The sequence below is a fragment of the Macrobrachium rosenbergii genome, chromosome 42 (genome assembly GCF_040412425.1).
Source record: "Macrobrachium rosenbergii isolate ZJJX-2024 chromosome 42, ASM4041242v1, whole genome shotgun sequence".
Taxonomy (NCBI): domain Eukaryota; kingdom Metazoa; phylum Arthropoda; class Malacostraca; order Decapoda; family Palaemonidae; genus Macrobrachium; species Macrobrachium rosenbergii.
The window spans coordinates 60,364,522-60,372,021 of record NC_089782.1 but is presented as its reverse complement, the minus strand read 5'-3'; positions in this window follow the sequence as shown (position 1 = coordinate 60,372,021).

Below are 7,500 nucleotides of genomic sequence, written 5' to 3'. Positions count from 1 at the left end.
AGAAACACGAAACAATTACATGATGTCATTAAAGCATTTTGGGTACGAGATACAAAAGTTCTAGAAGCAGGGAAGTGGCGTCATTAAAGCATTTTGGGTGCGAGATACAAAGGAGAAGCTTCTAGAAGGAAAATGACGTCATCCCAGCAAAACGTTTTGAACGCAATCTTACAAAACATGGCGTAACTGATCAAGACACGTATTCTTTCTCTCAAAGTGGCATACGTGACTCGAACAACGCATGTAACAACATGAAATCATCGTCTTGAGCTCGTACGGTATGAATCCGTATTTGTTTTCGAAACCTGTCATCACTAACCCAAAACAAAGCGCTTCTTCTTATCTCAACTGATGACAATTGAAATGAAACAAGCCCTGGTGGACACACACACGTGTTCACATACTACACTTTTATCAAGAAAGATATTCGTTCTAAATTATGTTACTATTAAAACTCTATTATCAATTCTAAATTATGCTATCAAGTTATTCAATCATTAGTTCTTTTGAGATCTGATGCCAAACTTAATATGATACTTCAACAACCATCACCATTACACATAACACATGAAAAAGTAAATATGTCAAAATTATAGGAGGATATACGTATTACAAGGCAACATCGTGAAAAAAAAAAAAAAAAAAATATATATATATATATATATATATATATATATATATATATATATATATATATATATATATATATATATATATATATATATATATATATATATATATATATATATATATATATATATATATATATATATATATATATATATATATATATATATATATATATATATATATATATATATATATATATATATATATATATATATATATATATATATATATATATATATATATATATATATATATATATATATATATATATATATATATATATATATATATATACATACATATATATGAGTATGAACATAACAGAACGACTTTTGGTATGTACTGTAGTTATCAGTGATGTAAGAAGAACTGTTAACAACTTTAATAATTTAACAAATATATATGCAAATAGATACACAAACTTTAAGCCACAAACGTCGTATTATATCCACTTCACTCTTCTTCACAAATATTGTAGTGAAGGCGTAAGTAAGATTCAGCATCTACAAACTTTGCTAATTTATTCAAACAACAAACAGACAGGTCAATAACTCTTGTGAGCGGAAATGCAGCGATTGACACTAGGTGAACAAAAACAGAGGTCACCACACAATCATTTGTGTTTGTTGACAGGCAAATATATACATATAAATTTATATGCAAGGCATGACTGAAGCTATGGTACATATGGCTGAAATGCTGATATTGTGGTGTGTACGGTAATAAAGATACATTTCACATGACAATAATGTGGATGGAGATATATGTATGAAAGATGCGTGATGTATGCTGTTTCTTGTGTCCGTGTGTTTCATGCACAGAGATGTTGTTATGAGAGGATTAGTGAGCCAGGTGAGATGACGGTGTGTGGGGTCCACGTGGGACACTACAGGACTTCCCCCCTTGAAGAGGCCTACAGTTGGTGGCCGATGCCTGGGATGTACACTGGCTTTAGGAGGTCGATGGAGACCCACGTCGTTCTGCTGTCCACTGTTATCTGCTTGATACTGTATAGTCCTGAGTAGGCTGGGGAGAGGGGGGACTCTGTTTGTGTTTACCCGGATGAATGCATATCTTGCATTCTGCAGCTCACTGGGGATGTACACTTTTCTGGTTATGTGGTAGGTTGTTTTGGCTGGCATTAGACTTTTCGGGTGCTGGATGGAGATGTTGGTCTCAATTGATCTAGAAAGACATCTGCTGGAAATGTTAGTGCTTGGCTGTATAGGACTTCTGCTGGAGATGCATTAAATGCTGCATGTGGTGTTGTTCTTACGGCCAATAAGACCCACGGTAACTCCTTTCATTAGTTCCCGCCTTGACATCTGGCGGTGAGTGATGCTTTCAACGACCTGTGTAGCCTTTTGATAATGACGTTAACTCCTGGATTGTAGGGTGTCATGTGTGTTATCTTTGTCCCCAAACTGTCTGCGAGGGCGTTCCACAGGACAGACGTGAAGTTGGCTCCCCTGTTGCTAGTGATGATCTGTGGGACTCCATGTCTGCTGACCGATCCAATGAGGGCTTTCATGCAACTTTCTGCCGTTTGTTACCATATCTGTATTGCTTTGGGCCACCTGGTATTTATTTCGATGAAGGTGAACAGGTATCTGTACCCCTCGGAAGCGGGTAGGGGTCCCACTATGTCGACATGGATGTGGGTGAGTTGGCAGTATGTTATGTGGAACTCTCCTATCCCTCTCTATACGTGTCTTGTGACTTTTGACGTGTGACACGGGATGCATTCGCTTAGCTAGTTTTTTATGTCCTTTACCATTCCCCACTAGATGTACTGCTCTGCTATGATTCAGGTGGTTGACTGGCCTGATGGTTGGGACAGGTTCTGGGTGAGTGTGAAGGCTTTTCTTCTGAGGCCTTCTGGCAAGTAGGGCCATGGTGTCCAGTACTCATTTCGCAGGTGATGGTTGTCTCTCCACTGTTGATTGACAGGTCAATCCATGTAAAGGTAGGGTTTTCCCGCCACAGTCACTGTAGGTCCATGTCACCTCTTTGTGCTTCTGCTATTTTGGGATAGACTATCCTGAGCTGGATGGTGTTAATTCAGTTTCTTGATAGTGTGTCTGCCACAGTCTTTGCTGAACTCTTCAAGTATTTGATGGTGCAGGAGCGTCCATCTATTGCTGACAGGTGCCGCTGTTGCTGTGCTGACCATGTGTCTGCTGATTTTGTGAAGGCATGCACCAAGGTTTGATGGTCTGTTTGCACGACGAACTGTTGTCCCTTGAGCATGTAGCGGGAGTGACGGACAGCTTTGCAGACTGCTGAAGAATGCCAGCAAATGATGACCATCATCTGTGTCCTGCTCTAGCATAGCACCCACCACAGTGTTACTTGTGTCTGATGTCAACATGAGGGTGGAGGGTGGAGGAAAAATTAATGTGGGTGCAGAGGTTAATGCTTGTTTTGCTAAAAGAAATGCATTATCTTGATTTTCTGACCAATTTAACTTTTTCTGTTGTCCTTGTAGGCATTGATATATCAGGCTCATAATTTTAGCAATGTTAGGGATGAATCTATGGTAATAGTTGATTAGTCCTGAAAATTCTTGTACTGCTTTAATTGTTGTTGGTTTTGGGAAGTCGGTGAATGCTTTTACTTTTTCTGGTAGGGGTTTAATGCCCTTTGGGATTACTTGATGTCTCAGGAATTCCACTGTTTTCTTTGCTCATTTGCATTTAACTTCCATTACTATTAATCCATTTTCTTTGAGTATTTGCCGTACTTTTTTGACGTCTTTAAGATGCTGCTTGAGGCTGGGGCTAAATACGAGGATATCATCAATGCAGACCATGCAGAATGGAAGATTGCCAAGCAGTTCATCTGTGAGCCTTTGTAAGGTTTCCCTTGCATTGTAAAGGCCAAAACAGATGTAATTGAATGTTTAGGTGTCAAAGGGGTGATGGTCATGGTCTTCTTTATATCTTCCTCTACTACTGGAACTTAGAAGTATCCTTTCAACAGGTCTATTTTGGTGAAGATCTTTACTCCATTCATCTGGTTGGTTATGTCTGCTATGTTCGGCAATGAGTATCTATCTGGCTTCGTTTTGATGTTTAGTCGCTGGTAGTCTCCATGTTCCATTGGGTTTTCCGTGTGGGGGAGGGGGAGGGGGGATGCCCATAGGCTGGGGACTTTTTGGCATTGTCCTAGATTCTTCATTTCCTTGAACACTTCTTTGGTGTAGGCATCCTTCTCGGGGTATAAACATCTGAAATGCAAGTGGATAAAGGGGCCTTCATTTTCTATATGGTGCTGGATGTTGTGTTTTGCTGGTTTGGTTAAGTCATGCTGCAGGTCGTCTTTGAAGACCTCTCAGTGGTCTTGTAGAAGTTATTGCATATCTGGTGGTGGGGCGGCAGCTGCGGTGGGGCATATTTGTTGTCTCTTCTGCTGCGGTAACAGTGTGGTGGTAGATTTCTGCATGGTTGTTGACGAGATGATGTTGAGTTGTTTTTGGGGTCAGTTGTTTTGATGCTACATCCACTAGCAGGTTGTGTGCTGTTAGGAAGTCTGCTCCTGACAGTTATTGCCACATCCACTGTGATGAAGGTCCATTTGTAGTCTTTGCCATTGAATGACATGTTCATATCCCACCTCCCGTACATCTTGAGTGGTCCTCCACTGGCGGTGGATACATGGAAGTTAATAGATGGAGTGGGGTTGCACCGTTCATTCAGACTGGCTGGCACAAATGACCTGAATGTTCCATTGTCAACAAGGAATTTTGTGTCTGACCTTTCATCCCTGGTGAAGAAGCATGTGCAGCCTCTATGTTCGTACCTGGAAAAAAGAGAGTGGTGGGCAGTTGCATTTCCTCTTTTATGAGGCTACCAGTCTGCTCACCGCTGATGTTTAGTTGGGTGTGACCCTCTTGCATGTTTTTTGAAAACAGGCAGCCTTTGTCACATTTGTGGGCTTTCTTCCTGAATCTCCAGTGGAAGTAGCACATCCCTTTTGGTGGTTCATCTTTCTTTTGTCTTCATGGTGCTGCTGCTGTTGGTGGCTGTGTGGGCTCCGCCATCTTGTGGGCTATGTGCACCGCATCGACCAACTTCAGGAATTCTTCGATTGGACATAGCCTCCACTGTTTGGCAGGGTAATCTTGTGAGGAGTACCTGTCTCGCAAGGTCTAGGGATAACTCAGGTTGGCTGTCTGTGGTTGATAGCATGATCAGCTGCCGCAATTATTTGTAGATGTGCGATGGTCGCTCATATCTTATGTATATATATATATATATATATATATATATATATATATATATATATATATATATATATATATATATATATATATATATATATATATATATATATATATATATATATATATGTATAATGTTATATATATATATATATATATATATATATATATATATATATATATATATATATATATATATATATATATATATATATATATATATATATGTATAATGTATATATATATATATATATATATATATATATATATATATATATATATATATATATATATATATATATATATATATATATATATATATATATATATATATATATATATATATATATATATATATATATATATATATATATATATATATATATATATATATATATATATATATATATATATATATATATATATATATATATATATATATATATATATATATATATATATATATATATATATATATAGATATATATATATATATATATATATATATATATATATATATATATATATATATATATATATATATATATATATATATATATATATATATATATATATATATATATATATATATATATATATATATATATATATATAGATATATATATATATATATATATATATATATATATATATATATATATATATATATATATATATATATATATATATATATATATATATATATATATATACATATATATATATATATATATATATATATATATATATATATATATATATATATATATATATATATATATATATATATATATATATATATATATATATATATATATATATATATATATATATATATATATATATATATATATATATATATATATATATATATATATATATATATATATATATATATATATATATATATATATATATATATATATATATATATACATATATATATATATATATATATATATATATATATATATATATATATATATATATATATATATATATATATATATATATATATATATATATATATATATATATATATATATATATATATATATATATATATATATATATATATATATATATATATATATATATATATATATAGATATATATATATATATATATATATATATAGATATATATATATATATATATATATATATATATATATATATATATATATATATATATATATATATATATATATATATATATATATATATATATATATATAAGCTAATCAACCCGGCACTATCAGGGAAAACTCTGAATGACAACCGGAAAACTCTCTCTCTCTCTCTCCTCCCTAAGACCCCCGCTACTCTCTCTCTCTTACTCTCTCTCCCTTTTCTGTTAAGATAGCTGCTTCAGTTACATTACCCAGCAATTTTGATATTTTATATTTCACCCATTCTCACATCCCATTCCTATCTGGGCTGAACTTAGACTTAAAAGGCATTGGGAGTGTCATTCTTCATCTCAACAACCTCGAAAACTATGGATTAGACGTTAATATCTGTCATTTTTTTATCATTTTATTTTTAACCCCTTCTCACGCCCCTTCCATCCTAGGGCTGAATTTGGACTTAAAGGATATGGGGAGTGTCACTATTCATTCAGCGACCTTGAAAACTACTGATTAGACTATAATATCTGTCGTTTTTGGTTATTTTTACATATTACCCCGATCCCAGCCCCACCTCCTTTGGTGCTAGTGATGTCTTAACCCTCCCACAGTATTCTCTTCTAGATAGTAAGTCATATGTATACTGATACATTCGTAAAGTTTATTCAATTACTAAGTCTACAGGCAGAACCAGCCCTGTTTCAGGGAAGCCCTTCCCAACCCCACCCCCTTTGGTGCACTTTGGTGCTAATGATGTTTTACCATCACAGTATTCATTTCAATATTGTAAGTCATATGTATACCAAGTTTGGTTTAAATTGCTCAATGCACTTCAGAGTTATGCCTGAACATACTCACACACACATACATATGTGCACTTGTGTATGTAGGAGTTTATGTATATGCTCACAACATATGAACTCTTGCGATTATTAGAAACCTTTCTGGTGGATTGAATGTGATCAGGACGTCTTATAATTCTGCACTTCTCATACAGTTACCTCTGGATTTCGGGGTGGGTCTTTCCATCTCTGTTTTCGATAGAAGCTTCTAGAAAATTTATCCAGTTATAAATCCGGATTATGGGCGTGCCTGGAGGAGGCATTCATTTGTTCGTGCGTACCTAGTGAAGAGTTTTGTAGGGCAAGTCTTAAGAGTTTTGAAAATATATTACATTGCTGTGTGAGAAGCGATGGTAGACGAACAATGAAATTCAAGGCACTGATTCCTTGTTGAAAGGGTGAGTGTTGAACACAGAAAATGACTAACTTTTCTAAGTGTAATTTCTAATGTTAACCCCTGGTGTTGATGTCTTTATGTCTTTTCAATATGTTCTCAGAAGCTAGGTATAGCTAGAGGAAACCAGGTCTAGCTAGATTTTAATCTACAGTGTACACGTACCTTTAGAGTATTAGGTATTGAAAAACTACACTATAACCATGTCTTTCCTTTTTGGGATTATTTGAGACTTTTTCAGGTCATAAATATATTGAAGGGGTAGGGAATTAAAATTAGTGGT